The sequence below is a fragment of the Lagenorhynchus albirostris genome, chromosome 16, assembly GCF_949774975.1.
Source record: "Lagenorhynchus albirostris chromosome 16, mLagAlb1.1, whole genome shotgun sequence".
NCBI classification, from domain to species: Eukaryota; Metazoa; Chordata; class Mammalia; order Artiodactyla; family Delphinidae; genus Lagenorhynchus; species Lagenorhynchus albirostris.
In genome coordinates, this window is record NC_083110.1 from 60,428,999 (window position 1) to 60,445,007 (window position 16,009).

The window sequence follows — 16,009 nt, forward strand, 5'->3', positions numbered from 1 at the left end:
CTATAGCCTCCTTTTTGCTGCTCTGTTTTCAGAGAGCTCCTTGTAAAGAGGGAGTCGGTTTCCTCCAAGGGAAGGATAGGCAGCCCCTGGATTCTTCCACTTGCTCCAGAGCTCCTTCTGAGGCCCAGGGGAGCACACTGGCTCTGCTGGCCTCTTCTTTTCTGTCTTTCCTCTTCACTTAACAGCCAGGACGTGGGTGAAATCATATAAGGTCAGACTTTGGTCACTGAGACCTCCTGGGAGGAGGGGGCCTGGGATGATGGATGGTTTTAGAAAATAAATGCTGTGTCCCAAAGGGTGGTCATTTCCCCATTTTTCCATATTGTTATTTGAATTACTGAATGTTAGAGCTGGAAGGGATCATAGATTTCGTCGATACAAGCAGTTATTTGTAGTTTTTGAACTGCAGTCTTCTGCCAATGTGATTAAAGCTCTAGAGCTCCCCTCTGGACACATGCCCCCCAAATTCTGCAAACAATTTTTAGGTGTTTAGGAACACCTTGAATCCCCCCTCTGGACCCAAGATGTCCACGGAGTCTTGGTTGAGAATCTTTCATCTATACCAATAGCCTCAATTCCCAGATGAGGAAACTGAAGCCAGAAAAGGCTCCAAAGCCAGGTACGGAATGGAGCCAGTTAGAGCTCAGGACTCCTGATGCTCAGTGTAGGTTTCTTGGCTTCAGCCCAGGCTCTGCTCCTTTTCCTCCCGTATAGTCACAGCCCCGTGCTTGAAAACTCATGGTCTAGTCCTGACCGGGGAGGTTGAGGCAGTTGCTTCGTGGCCTTGAGTTGAAGCCACGTCCATGATGGACACATGATAAGACTTGACTGAATCAAGTCAGCCATGATCTATCTCCACTCTTCCTCTGCCTTCTCCCTTCATTAGGAAGGAAGCTGAAGCCCACAGAGGACAGATGTCCCACCCATGTCACTCAGCTGGTCAGCAGCAGGATGGGCAGTTGGTTTTTAACTCCCAGTGACTTGGGGTCAGGTGGAATCATAGGGGGTGTCTGCACTCTGGGAGAAGCAAGAAGGGGGTATTTGACACATGGCAGATGTCCTTTAGCACTGATCTCTGACCTATGTCTGGACCACAGCAGAATTAATCACATCTTCGTGTAGGTGATAGATCAGCTGTCTTCATGAGGATTTTCCCAAGGGGCACGTGAAGGGTCACACCTGTTGGCATCCATTCTGGTAGTCATCTTTCATGTATGTTTCCCATCGGACTCCTACTCATAACATCTCTTTCAGTCTTTTTTCCATTTTTCTCCACTCCTGACTGTTTTATCTCTTCTTAGTATGATCTAGAGGTGCTCAGTAGTGTGGGAGACAAAGGGCAGGGTAAGGCAGATACTCAGGGTTGGAAGGATCATAAAGCTGGGATTTGGAGCCCACTGGTGCAGAAGTGCACCTCCATCTCTCCTTCCCAGAGGTGATGTTCAGACCATGGGCTCTCTGGAGCACTTCCTCACAGGAATTATTGCCCAGTTGACAAAAGTTAGGCTGTTTTGCATGTCTTTTCAGAGAAACACCACCAAGACACAGTTAAATCCCACCTTAAGAGGCACTGCCGCCCAGAAGGTTAAAAGTGCAGACATTTTCTTCACTCAGATAGGGAACAGACAAAAGATAGACTAATATCACGGATTTGTTTATTTATTTATTTTGGAAATACCGATAGACATTCATTTCATAAGGAGACTGTGTGCTCCTGAAGGACTTTCTGAGTCATCCGAGGAGAGATGAAATTAGATTCTGTTTCGTTTGGCGTTAGGTGTCTTTGATTGTATTCTGAGCCTTGGGGTGCTGATGGTGCACAAATATTCTACCTCGTGACTTTCTCTTCACTAGAATATTCAAGTTCACTAGACTGTGCTTCTCAAGCCGCTCAGGCAAACTGACAGTTAGATGGAAATGAAAACACTCTTATTTGTTTCTTTATTGGTCTGGTACTCTGGGCCATTATGACCTTGTAATGAAACTGTTTTGGTTTTTTTTACGTGTCCTGCTTGCATGTCTTGGAGTTGAAAGCTTTGGTCACCTGGATTCTCATCTGAGCTTGAATGAAGCAGGATTCTTTTGGTTCTCAAAGCATTCAAATGATCGGTAGCTGCCCATGTTCATCAAGCAGCTAACGGAAGTCGTTTGCAGCAGATTTTTCAGTTCATCTTGTCGAAACACTTGCTTTTCACCTCACGAGTTACTTATGTAACAGGTGGCTACTGCTTTCCTTGGAGGCTATGAGTGCATCAGAGTTCTGTCACCCCCTAGCCAAACAGTAGAGTGTGCTTGTATTTATATAGTTGTTCCCAAAGCTAATTGTTGATGTCTTAACACTTTTTTGACAACATAAAATCTCCAAATGGAGATAGCTAATAAGCTATTAGGTTGAAAGTAGAAGTGGTTAACATGTGTACAGTCTCCTACTAGTAATAACCTTAGTTAGCGTTAACTATGCTTAGATTCCTTTTAGAAGCTTTATCTATATAATTTATCTGTATAAATTATCTATATAATTTTATCCATATAATTGCCAGTCGTCCCAGGCACTTTAGAAGGCAGGCAAGATAAGGAAATAGCCTCTATGTAAATCACACCAAGCTTGTTTTACTTATAAATGGTGAGTCTGCAACAATCTTTCCAAGAGGTTGATTTGGGGGACAAATTAGGATACATCTGGCAATGCTGGACTCCCTCAAGGAAGCTGAGATTTAGATTAGTGGTGTCTACTAGTTTTTTTTCCAAATTAGAGTATTGATATGAAGGGCTGGGTGCTACTTGAGTTGAAGTGTTCTAGACCATCCTAAGGTATGGGGCATCAGCGTTATTTTAATGGCGTTGACCTGCCCCACTCGTATTTGATGTGATTCTGCATCCCTTGCTGTTTGCTTTTCTCTGGCCACTGGCCAGTTAGCCCATTGCCTGGGTGATGTCTGCGTCTGGCACTTTGAACACGAAGAGCACTGCTCTTCGTGTTCCCCATGTGGATGTGAGGCTCGCCTCCGGAGGAGGGCTCTGCTCACAGCCTCCCCTTCCCTTTGCAGGAGATAAATGTCCCTGGGTTCCTAGAACTCGTGACTGTCAGCTGACTCAGTCCCTAGGCCCATGCAGAATGGCATGTGCCGAGGTCAAGCCTGCATTTACCAGCACTGTGCTTTGTACAAACAGGCTGAAGTCTTTGTGCCTCAACAAGGGAGGGGCTTAGCTTAGACACAGGTATCTGTTTAAGAGCAAATCTTTGAGTGGATGGAGAAATGCAAGCCTGTTATGGCCTAATTGCTCTGGCTCGAAAACGGCTGACACCTGCAGATTTGGAAAGAGTGTTTTGGAAATGACAGAGAGCAGACAAAAGTCCTGACTGCCAGGGAATGTGATCAAATTACTGCAGGTTAGAGGTGTGTGCGCCTGTGTGGGGATGGAGGAAGGCAGGAGGACCATAAGGGCTGACGTCAGAAGAGGATAAAGACTTTTTAAAATTGAGCTCCTAATAAGTTCTGGGCACTAGGCTAAGTTCACTTCTACACTCTAAGTTTCACTCTTAATCCCCTGAGCCTGGTAGTTTTGTTCCCATTTGGCAGGTGAAGAAATTGAGGCTCAGGCAGATGAGCCATTGGCTTTCTCTAAAGTAGCTAGACCACCTCTGTCTGACCACCTCTGTCTGAGGTGGTCCATCCACCTCTGTCTGACCACACAGGGCATGCTCTCTACTCTGACCTGCCTCAGCTCGGCTGCCCCTGCCACAGGTAAAAAGACCAGGTGAGTGCATTCATCTCTCTATTCGTAGTAACTCTGTTGCCTGGGGTTTTCTGCCCATTACTGTTAGAGGATTAGCAGTTTTTTGGAGGAGGAGAGGAGTGTTAGATCCTCCTTTCCTAACTGATTTACCAGGGAGAAGGATAATTACTTCCAGGCTACCCTGCAGAAATACAGTGGGAATTACCAGTCAGATTTCTCCGATGAGCAGGCTGCCTTTGTCAAGCTGTTAAGAGGCATTGTGTGTGTGGTCAGGTGTTGGTTATTCCCGTGTCAGTCTCTCAATACAGCGGCATAACCCTGAGCAATCTTTGACACAATGGAAAACCTCTAAGCAAAACAAAACACAGACTCTTAAGATCTTGGACCCCTGCTTTCCTTCACCGTGTCTCCTGAGATCGTTGGAGGGGTCAGGGAAAGTCAGCTCTAAGGTAGTACACTTTCAATTCACAGATATTAAAATCTCTTACACTAAAGCAAAGCAAAAAAAGAATGTGGAAAGATAATTTTAGGCTGTTAAACTATCTGTTAAGTGTCTAGCTCCGAGCAAAGTATTTTGGATGGGAGTTTCCGGCTTTCAGAAATGTGCAGTCTATTTGGGCAGACGAGATGCACACAGAAAACAACTGCTTGCATAGACCTAGGGACTCAATCGCAAATGCAGACAAGGGCCAGGCAGGTAATGTCCATGAGAGATGTTGGCCAGGTGGGGACTGCAGCAACCGCTCTGTAATCTAAGCTCCAGATAGATGACTGTCACCCCTGCGAGAACAAGGGCTCATTACAACCACACCATCATTGTCATCAGTTCCTGATTTTCTTAACAGATTTTTCTCTGCGTATTTTCACGTGAAACTTACGTATTTCGAAATGTGTTAGACGGGCTAGGTTGTGGAGTTCAGGGTGTGGGGCCTGGCAGGCTGTCCCAAATCTACTTTAATCCTTGTATCCAGTTGGTGTCATGTGCCATGACCTGAGTAGTAAGTAATTCTCCAGGTGAAGAGTTGGTATTTGCAACGTGGTCTTCAGGGCAACAGAATAAGGGTAACACTTAGAAGCTGCTCTTGCTGGGGGCCTGCAGTGATGCTTTTGTGATCCGAGTGAGATAAATTAAGCTGAGCATGGCTCGCAGAGACCTCCCTTTGATTCAGAGGAATCACATAGAAGGTTCTGCAATTCAGAGGGACCTTTTGTGTCAGTTCAGAGTAAGACCATTAGAGTAGGAGAAGGCGGCAGACGTCTTCTTTCTGGTCCTGGTTTTCTGCCCCTGGGTGACGGGGTGTTCTTGAGTAAGACATCTCCCTTGCAGAGCCTCCATTTCCCTATTTGTACAGTGGCAAGGGTGGGTCCTATACTTTTTGAGTATAGATAGATACTTCCAGCCTAGATAGTCTGGATGACCACCATTTGGACTGTGCCTCTCAGAGGGCTACGTGGTGATATGTGCGCAACTGTGGACCTTGGGCTCAATGGATAGCCAGTTGGCTAGTCCTTGGAAGGGGTGGTCCCCAAAGCTCCTGGTTTTATGGCCACACATTGGCCAGATAAGCCCTCCCATTCAGGCCAGCTCTTCTGAAGTCCCAGTTCCTTGTTCAGAAGGTGGGCGTTTCCCTGAAAGCTGCTGTCTCTGCTGGTGGAACTCAGAACTGCAGCATTCTCCATGGCACAATTGAGGGGTTCCCTCAGCATGAGCTGATGCAGCTTCCCAAGAGCCTCACTGTGCTCACCCAGGCGTGCACAGCCCTCCTCTGGCAGGAAAGGGAGCTAGAGATGCTATCTGCATCTGTTCTGGCAACCCGGGGGTGAGGACACCAAGTATCACAGTAGCAGGCAAGGGACCAGCTCTGCTGCATCACACTTCTTCCTTCGTGGCCACCTACTTCCTACAGCCTCAACCAGGCACCTCATCTCTGTGGACCCTGCTTTCTTCCTTCAGAAAATGTGCACAATAAGCTATATTTAAAGAGCAAGTAAGAGAAATCCCTCTTAGCACTAATATTCATTTCTGTTTCCAAGGTAACAAGTGTTTATGAAAATAATAAGAATGACAATAGGGCTTCCCTGGTGGCGCAGTGGTTGAGAGTCCGCCTGCCGATGCAGGGGACACGCGTTCGTGCCCCGGTCCGGGAAGATCCCACCTGCCGCAGGGCGGCTGGGTCCGTGAGCCATGGCCGCTGAGCCTGTGCATCCGGGGCCTGTGCTCCGCAACGGGAGAGGCCACAACAGTGAGAGGCCTGCGTACCGCAAAAAAAAAAAAAAAAAAAAAAGAATGACAATAATAATGGTGAGGAGGGGGAGGGGCAGCAGCTAGCAGGTGTTGAGAATTTTTACTATGTGCCAAAAATTATTCTAAATGCTTTATGTGAATTAACTCATTGAATACTTCACCAGTAACTCTACGATGTTGGTGCTATCATTAGTCCATTTGCAGATGATGAAGGTTTGGCACTGAGAGGTCGGTTCGACCTGCTCAAATTTCATTGCTGATGGTCACTCACCTTGGTCTAACGTGCTCGGGTAACTCACTTTCACTCATATCTAATTCTTAGACTCACCACGTGTTGGGGATAAAAGGGCCCTCAGAGACTGTCTAGGCAGGCCCTCATTTAACAGAAGAGACCACCTGTGGGCTTGCCCGAGGTCGTGAAGCCATTCGCAGGAGAGCCAGTGCTGGCACTGGGCCTGCTGACTCCTAGTGCAGTGTTCTCTGTTCAGCCCATGGGCTGTTGACAGCTGGAGCACACAGATCTGGTGGAGAACCCGGACTGGCGACCGGGGTGGATGCAGGTAGGGAACAGTTGGGAGTATGTACTCCCTGCCCATCTCAGTGAGCGTGTGTTATAAGCTGTAGGCTTCATGCAAACATCCACAGCTTCTCACCTCTCTGGTCTCAAAGCCTGAGCAGTATTGCAGCTGGAATCCCATTTCAGATGAACCTGGATGAGAAATCAAGCGTCTGGAATCCAAACTGCCTTGAGCACATTGGAAGCACAGAATGGTTGAGTAGCATGCCCAAGGCAAATGGCTATCAAAGAAGTGAGACTAGGTCCCCTGGGGCAGAGTGTCAGGGAAGGAAGCAGGATTTCTGGTTTAGACCTTTCTCTTCATTAGCTGTTGGGCTTTGGAAAAGTCATTTAACTTGTCTGAGCCTCCGTTTCTCAAGCTGTAAAGTGGGGATAAAAGACCGTTTACCTATCCCCTCTTTCTGGGACCATAATTAGGATAAAATGAGAAACGTCATATTTTTTTGCAGGAAACCAGCTACAGAAAGGGACCCCTCATATGGAGCTGCCCTCAGGACCACACCCTGGAATCCAGGGACCCTGCAGGCCATCCACAGGGCTGCTGGGCCTCCCCTGCTGGGCTCCCTGCTTCTTAGTTCCCTTGAGGAGGATGTAGACCCCAGAACCCTGGGTTTTTAAGAGTCTCACATCCTGCCCCGTCTAGGAGGCGTGCCGCCACCTGCGTTTTTCCAGTCGTCTTCCCTCTCTTTTAAAACCAAACCTGCTGACTGCCTGAGAGAGATTGATTATTCTGCTGATGGAGAGAAATGGTCCCACTCTTGTTAATTCACAACCACCTCGTTTTTCTTGCCTCATAAATTAACAGTTACCGAGAGGCTAGAGCAGTCTTTCGGAAGAAGTTGAGTTTAGGGGGAAATGTGTGAGAGGAAGGAGTGAAAAAAAGGAAAAGAACAGAACTTGGACCAAACCGTCTTCATTTACTGATTCCAAGTTCAAACCTTTTTCTTCTTGGTATGTTCAGAAAAAGAACCAGAAAGGAAACCCCCCGAAAGTGAAAGTATCTGACTTCTTCAGGGCCTGAGAAATCAGAACAAAGGAAAGTTAAGAAGTCGGAAGAGAGGTGGATCAATGAAGGGGCAGACACTGGTTTACAAGTTTCCATTTGCCTTTGCAAGTGTGACCCAGTGATGGAGTGGATGTGAAGTGTGGTTCAATTCAAACTAATCACTTAAAGGAAAGGAATCTAGAGTAATTCTTGGAAATTCACTCTTTAGTCACAAAGTCCCTTTCTCGGCAAATATATGCATGTGGTCCCCTGTATAAATTGCTGCCGTGCTCTAGCCAAGAATTTATTTAAAGACTCATTAAAATGATCACTAGTTTTTTTTCTTTTGCATTTTATTTGAAAATGGGAAGAATATAAACCTATAGCCTGGCTTCTCTCCAAAGTGCCCTTTGGGGTTTGCATTGAGTATATCATATTTTTTTAAAATAATGATATGATTTGCAGTAAGATTATCCAGGCACTTAAGAGAAATAATAAGAATTAGCTCTTTACTGTACTTCTTCATGATTTATGTTTGCCTAACCTATTTTTTTAAATTTTATTTTTCTTGGTTTGGGGTTTTATATACACACACACACATGCATCTGTGTGTGTCTAGAAGATGTGCAACAAAGAGCATTGTGCAAACGTTAGAAATAACTGAAAGAGTTCATACTGCACCAGGCTTGAAGAAAGAAGCTGTCCTGTGGCACAATCAGAGCCAGTGAAAGATAGAGGCAAAAATTGGGTAGACTTTGGAAGAAATCTTGCGATTTGGAGAAGGAGGGAATAGAAATGACAAGCTCAATAGGAGAATGAGGGTTTGGAGGTCTTAATAGGCGTATTGCATTTAGCAGCAGCAAGTCGAGAGAGAGATGGGTGAGGCTATATACTGTAGACCCGTCGAGGCTCAGGGATGGAGTTACGACTCAGTGCAGAGGGCATGGGGAGCCGTAGCAGGCTTCTGAGCTAGGGGCTGATAGCGTGAGAGCTGCGTATGAGAAAGGCTGACTGACGAGGCCCCTTGGACCAATGAGGTGCCTGGATCAGGCATCCTGTTCCATCTCTTCTCCCTGCCCTGCCCTCACCAGACCTTCTGGGTGTGTTTTCTGAGCATCACAGGCCAGAGCAATTTTTGCAAAGAGCCTGGGAAGCCAGAGCGATACGTTCTTCCTAATATTCTGACGCACAAGTTATACAGCAGATGGATCTCACTGCCCCTGAAGTAGAGATATTTGTGACAAAAACCACCACCACCAGTGAAAGAAGCAACTATTTTTTTCTTCCTTGGTGAGCTCAACCAAGCAGAGAGATTGCTACTGCCACGCACGCCTCGCCCCCGGCCGGTCCCCGCATTACCAGCCCAAGGTCAGCATGACAGACGTCAGCGCTCAGCACACGCTCTGCTGCTGAGCGTGTCCGGGTAATGAGGGGCAAGCATCCTGGGATCCTCGGGCCGCCAAATGGCTCGAGGGCAGGTTTGGAGCAAGCAAGTCCCGGTCCCCGCCGCCATGCAGAGTGAGACACTGACCTCAGTGACAAATGGGGGCCCAGCTTGGTGCTGGCAGCCCCATGCGGAGGGTCCCCAGGGACAGGAGCGGACAGACAGCCCTGTCCCTCTGCAGCCTGAGTCTCCCCCTGAGCAGTGGCCGGGCTGTCTTATGATGACCAGACGGAGGAAAGAAATGAACCAGAGAGGATGGAGGTACAAGGAGTGTATGTGAATATCTCTCAGCTGCCAGAGATGGGAAAGAGTGCGGTTCAGTTTAGAAAGTTTCCCGCTGTTCCTGGTTCCTCGGTGGTGCCCAGCGAGGAGTGATGATGAGGAGGGAAGGGCTTCACAGCACACCCTGCGCCTGGCTGTGTGACCTTGGATGTACAGTTTACCTGCTCTAAGCCTTAGCTTTCTCATCTGGAAGTGGGGCTCACAATGGGATTTAAAAAAGCAAATTTAAGAATGAAATAACATAATGTATATTGAGCGCACAGGGTAGGGGTTCAACAGTGTGACCCCAGTTCCATGGACCTCTCTTTGGCTTCCCCTCTGCTCAGCAATGCCTCCCAGTTCCCAGGTAGCCCATTTCTAATAGCCGACTTTTTCATCCTGGGAAAAGGAATCTACCCCTTCCTCAAACCAGCATTAGGCAAAGTCTGTTCAACTTCCAAAACAACAAAAGAATTGTCCTCTCTCTATCCCTTCCTTTTCTCCCTCTATCCAGCCACCTGCCTTGTGTGCCTTCTCACCGATCCATTGATTGCTTCTATCTCACTTAATGGACAATACATTAAAAGTGATGGTTGCCAGCCCTGGGTAGTATGTGCAGAGCCAGTTTCCTCCCATTATCACCCAAGCCCCATTAGGCACGTAGAATTGCTGGAACAGGGCTTCACATCCGGGTCTGCCTGGCTCCAGAGCCCCAGGGAGCCCTCTGGCATTGTAACCCCACGAAACGCCACCTCCATCTGTGCAGATGCACAACTGGATTCATTGCTCCCTCTTGGTGGTGTACAGATGATCTGTCTCGAAAGCGCACGTCTGGGGAGCTCGTTGCTGTTGGGTGGGTGCTCTGCGCCAGGCCCAGGAAGCACACAGGCGCTTCAGGCTTGGACCCTGCACTGGCAGAGGTGGTATTTAAGTGGGACTTTCATTTGGGGCTGAGAGCTGGGAGAGAAGCAGTTTCCCCAAGACCTCAGAGACTGTAGTTATGACAGCAACTGCTAGACGAGACATCAGGACCCGGGACCAGGTCCAGCACCAGTGTTAGAAAGAAAGAAATTTGTTGAGCACTTACTGTGTGCCATGCTCATGGTTTTACATGAACACTTTCCTTACAAAAATATATAAAGTTAGGGACTTCCCTGGCGGTCCAGTGGTTAATAAGACTTCGCCTTCTAATGCAGGGGGTGTGGGTTCGGTCCCTGGTCAGGGAGTTAAGATCCCACATGCCTCGGGGCCAAAACACCAAAACATAAAACAAAAGTCATATTGTAACAAATTCAATAAAGGCTTTAAAATATACACATATATTAAGTAAATACTGTTATTATCCCCATGTTATGAGAACGTTAGGGAGACGAGAGAGTGAGAGTGATTGCGGGCACTCATGGGGGGGAGAAAAAGAGAGAGAACGCATCAAAGCAAAAAGACAGAGGTCTCCGAGCTACGGAGATGCCAGGCCAGGCTTCAGACCCAGGTTGCCCAAATTGGAAACATAAGCTTTTAGTATGCTGTCATATTGGCCTCCCTCGGCTTAGGTGGACATGGTGACCTTCTGGAAACCGCTCTTTATATATCTAAAAAAGGAGTGTAGATATGCAGAGGGATGTGTTTCCTTCAGTCCAACAATGCCGTGGTCCTGTGCTGAGAAGTTGTGGAAGATGTTCACTGTGGAGAGGAGAAGTCAGAGGAACACAGGGGTGCCGGGTTTCCTTCAATATCGGACAGACCGTAGACTAGGGACGATGGGGCGGTTTGTCGCCTGTGGAAAAGGCCTGAGCATTCAGTAGTTCTCTGGGGTGAGCACAGCCTCGGCTCTGGCATTCCCACTCTGGAGCCCCCTAGGGTAGGGCTGCCCGGGTCCCCAGGGGTCTCTTTCCACTTGGGCAAGAAGCCACTTTGTGCAAACCCTGGCTCTACCTCTTAGCAGCTGGTAGCTTGGGAACATTATTAACTTTTTTTTTTTTTTTTTTCTGTACGCGGGCCTCTCACTGCGGAGCACAGGCTCCGGACGCGCAGGCTCAGCAGCCATGGCTCATGGGCCCAGCTGCTCCGTGGCACGTGGGATCTTCCCCGACCGGGGCACGAACCCGTGTCCCCTGCATTGGCAGGCGGACTCCCAACCACTGCGCCACCAGGGAAGCCCCACTGTTAACTATTTCTAAGCCTCCGTTTCCTCGTCTGTGTAATCAGGATAATGCTAGTACCCATCTCATAGGCTGATAGGAGGATTAAATGAAAAATGCTTGCAAATGGTTGGCCAGTGACTGAGTCCAGGTGTCCGGTTAGTAAATACCATTACTGTTACTCTTATCATTGCCCCGATGTGAGGACAGCCGGTGCCCACAAACAAGGGGTCATCCCATGCTGAAGCTGCCCGTGTGCTCAGCCTGGCTGGGCACCCAGGCCCTCTCTCTGGCATCGAGTGGTTGGTTTGGAGAGGTGTGGCTGTGGTAGGTGACTTGAAGGTTGTCTGGTTCAAGCTTCTCATTAAACTGTTGAAGAAACTGAGTTCCTAGGGGGGGACTCTCACTGACTCAAGGTTGCCCGGCCACTTAATGGCAGAACTATGGTTTTGGACATCAGATTTCTGGCTTCAAGCCCAGCGCTCTTTCTGTGAAGTGGCACAGAAAGACGCTGCACAGTGCAGACACACCTAGGCAGACGGGTGGCCAAGGACGCTGACAGCTGCGAGCTTTGAGGCTCTTGTTGTCCGTCCAGTAAACCCAGAGTCTCCAGGGCACTGGGACCAGAAGAGGCCAAGTCAATCTTTCAGGCCAGGGTGACTCAGGTGGGGAACTGCCCAAGGGCACACGGCCATGGATAAGGTCCCCAAGGCCATCTTGGACCCAGAGCAGGCAAGGGCAGCAAAATCAGAGGAGAGTCTGAGAAGTGGTTGAATAAAGAGGGAAAAGGTCCAAGTTGGAGAAAGAAGGTGTGCTAAAGTCCAAAGGGTGAGAAAAGGCCCCAAACAGAAAGACCAGCCAGAAGGGAAGATAGCAGGAGGCCAGGCCACGGAGTGCATGGCAGGCCTGGGCACGGGGTTCCTGACTGGGACTGTCAGGTTATGGGCAGCCCGTTTTCATAGGGTACCTTTCCCTAGTTGGGGGATGGTAAGAGGAGAGGCACTTGACTGATTAAAACAGTCAGGCCAGGCCAGACAAGAAGGACAGACACCGGAGAAGAGTAGCAGAGAGATAGGATGCAATTATCCAAAGTGGTCGCTGGCCTGAACCTCCAAACTTTAATCATCCTTGAGGGGATGGTGACAGCAGATATATGCATGGAAGATTTCCTGACGCCGCTCTGGACCTTTGGAGAGGAGTGAGTTGATGTCAGAGCAGAATCTTCGCATGCAGCTTAGCTCTGGAAAGTCGGCTTGGAGTAATAAAGTGCTGGCTTCCTGGTCTCAGCCTCCCTGCCTCGATCCCAAATCACAGAGCACCAGCATTTGATAGCTCAGAGGAGACCAGCCTCATAGACGCAAGGTTGTAAAAAGTTATCTCTCAGAGAAGATTTTCCTCAACCCTAACAGCTTCGTGACGTGGCTGTCCGGAGAGCCTGTCTTGCCGCAGCTGGACCTCAGACAACTGTAAATGCTTAAAAGTACTCCAAGCCATCCTCTCCTCTCGAGCAGCTATAAACATGCTTTCTCTTTAGTCCTCCAGCTGCTTGCATATGAACTCATGCGTGCTGAGTTTACCCTGAAGTTTTGGGGCGGGTACTTGGGGTCTTGGACCATCAGCCTCTGGAAACGAGGGAGGGAGGGGAAGTGGTGAGGAAGCAGACCCTTACCCCAGCCATCCTCTCAAAAGACGACAGCAGTCAGAATGGGTCATTTATTTTTAGGAATCACCACTTTGATCATGGCACTCCTTACTCGGAAACTTTCACGATCTGCCCAGCGTCCCTGGGAGAAGTCTATATGTGTTTGTGGTTTAGCACGTGGTTCCGAGCTTACCCGTCCAAGCTTCTCTTTGTCCTTCTCAACAGTATCAGTTCTTTGACCTTGGACACATTTTAAATGCATCAAGAGCCACTGGTCTATTTGGAGGAAAGATAAATTCACCCATCTAACGAATATGTTGCAGTGTGTCTTGCGTCCTGGACTTTGGCTTTCACGGAGGCATGTCCAGGAGGGTGATAAATGCTCTGGGTCACAGAGGAAGGAGGTGCTGATTCTACCAGGCAGGGCCAGGAGGGCTCACAGTGAACCTAATATTGAAGCCAAGTCAGTGCATCAGGAGGAGTTTACTGAGGACTCTTGGCAGGGGTGGGTTGGGGAGGGTTTTCCGGGCAGAGGGAATAACATGTGTGAAGGCTTAGACGTGTGAGAGAGTAAGGTATGTTCAGGAAGCCCCAAGAGCTTTGCAGGGCGTGGGGTGGGAGTACACGTGAGGAGGTGGCAGAGGAGGAAAGAGAGGTGGTAAAGGGCCACATGAGTAAGGGTCTCCTGTTCTGGGCTAGGGTGTTGAGTGTTTTTTTCTTTGTTTGTTTTGTTCTTAGCAGAATATGGAGTGGGGAGTCATTGCACCTTTCTTAGAAAGGTCACTCAGGGAACAGGGTGAAGGATGGTGAGACTGACATCAGAATCCAGTATGACATTGCCTTATTATAAAAATTATTATTATTTTTAAAATGATTTTTTAAAAGATTAGAAGTCACATGAATGCCCAACCATGAGAGGTTTATTAGTCAATTAAAATACATTAGTGTGGTGGAATACTGTGTAGTGATTGAAGATTAGGTTTGTTGATATTAAAAGCTGTTCATCACATATAAGAAAAAACAAAAACCAGGTTATAGAACCGTATATCTGAAATAAAGCAAGCAGAAACCTAGCGGCTGACATGACGCTCTGGGCAAGGGATGAGAGGACACGGACTCCTGCAGTGGTGGAAGGATGGCGAAGAGGGGCGGGCTTTGAGAAGGCGTAGAGAGGTGGAATCAGCTCAACTTAGTGCTTGCCTGCATGTTGGGATACAAAAGATTTAAGGGTGGTTTTCGGGATTTCAGTTGAGTGGCTGGGTAAATGAGTGGAGGTTGGGGATGGTTGTAAGACATAGATGAACTACAGAGAAAGAACAGATTTGGGGCAAAGGATAATCCGTTTGGTAGGGGCATGTTGAGTTTGACAATATCCAGGTATGAAGGCTTTTAGGCAGTTGGATTTATAGGTCTAGATCCTAGGAGACAGGCTTATGCTTAAGAGCACATAGAAGTCTTGGCAAACAAAGGTAAATTCCACAATACAGTATGTTTGCGATTCTTGTTGTTGAACCTAGGATTAAGGGCAAATAAACCCTGTTCGACATCAATTCAGAAAATATTTATTAAAAATTTACTCTGTGGTTAGCACAGTGCCAGGCACAGGGGTCATCAAGATGAACAAGACTTGGTCTCTGACCAGGGAAACGTATTAGAATAGAGGTATGTGTCAAATGCTTTGGTGACACAGAGAGGGGAGTGATTAAGTTGACCATAAGTGGTTAGTAGGAAGATTTGGAACAGAGGCCACATTTGACTAAACCTTAAAAGATGAGTTAGAGTTTGCAAAGCGGATCGGTGGTTTACACATCGCTGTTGCAGCTGAATTTCGCTTTAGAAATTAAGCATATTCTAGAAAAAGTGGGCATTAATTTGAATGCCAGGAAGCTGAATATTAAATTTATTACAGGCATTCACTATAAAATTCAAGTTCCATTCTAAGAGATTGCTAACACTGAAAATGTGTTTTGTAAGCCAGTTTAAGTTCTCTCTGTTTGACTGAAAGCTCATGTCACCTTCACTTACTACGAGGCAAAGCAACATTGACTCTCTGAATATGGATGGTGCCTGTGATATGTTTTCCTCCAGTTCATCCCAGCCAAGTCAAGCTTGGGTTTCGGGTAGACAGCCCTCCACTAAGCTCCAGGCAGATGCCCCGATCCCCATGCCTGCTTCAATAGGAATGGGCGAATCTCTTCTTTCTCACCTCCAGGGGGTGTATTGAAGGTCACTCAGCAAAGCGGCAGCAGAATCCCACTACTGCACGCACCTCGCCACACCACTGGGCACTTCCAAATGATGCTTCCCACGTGTTTGACCCCTCTCCTTTGGCAGTGCTTGTGTGTACTCTTTCCTTTAATTACAAGGCACAGCAGTGAGGACCGGTTCACATTTGAGCACCAGTGGGGATGGAAGTCAGCCAAGTGGTAGACACTTGACCTGGTGGAGGGTGACTGATGGGCAGAGTTTGGACTCCAGTCTTAACCCTTTGATTTTGCTGCTGCTTAATGTGTTCTCTGTACCTCCAGGGCCTCCTTTTGGTGCTTTGGGAACCCATTTAACCTCAGCTTGCCTCTTTCTCTACTGTTGTTAGTGCCTTAAATTTTTGACTGGGAAATAAATTTGGTGCAGAGACCAAACCTTCTGAAGCTGATATGGCTCTCAGTAGTTGGGAGGTAAGTTTATAATCTGAGACTAGGCTGTGCTTTGACATCTTCCAGTTGAGTGGCCTTTATTGGTCAGGGAGGGATGTTTTTCAGGGAGAAGTGTTATGTGAGATAATTTGCTTTTACACAGTCCCTACCTCACTCAAAATCTGCTAGCAGGGCTTCCCTGGTGGCGCAGTGGTTGAGAGTCCGCCTGCCGATGCAGGGGACACGGGTTCGTGCCCCGGTCCGGGAACATCCCACATGCCGCAGAGCGGCTGGGCCCGTGAGCCATGGCCGCTGAGCCTGCGCATCTGGAGCCTGTGCTCCGCAA

The 16,009-nt window shown here is 48.0% G+C and overlaps 1 protein-coding gene across 1 annotated transcript in view; it reads left to right on the top strand.

Moving 5' to 3' along the window:
• The window catches only part of SORCS3 (sortilin related VPS10 domain containing receptor 3), a 582,912-nt gene that overhangs the window by 257,476 nt on the left and 309,427 nt on the right, over positions 1-16,009 (top strand). The window lies entirely within an intron of this gene.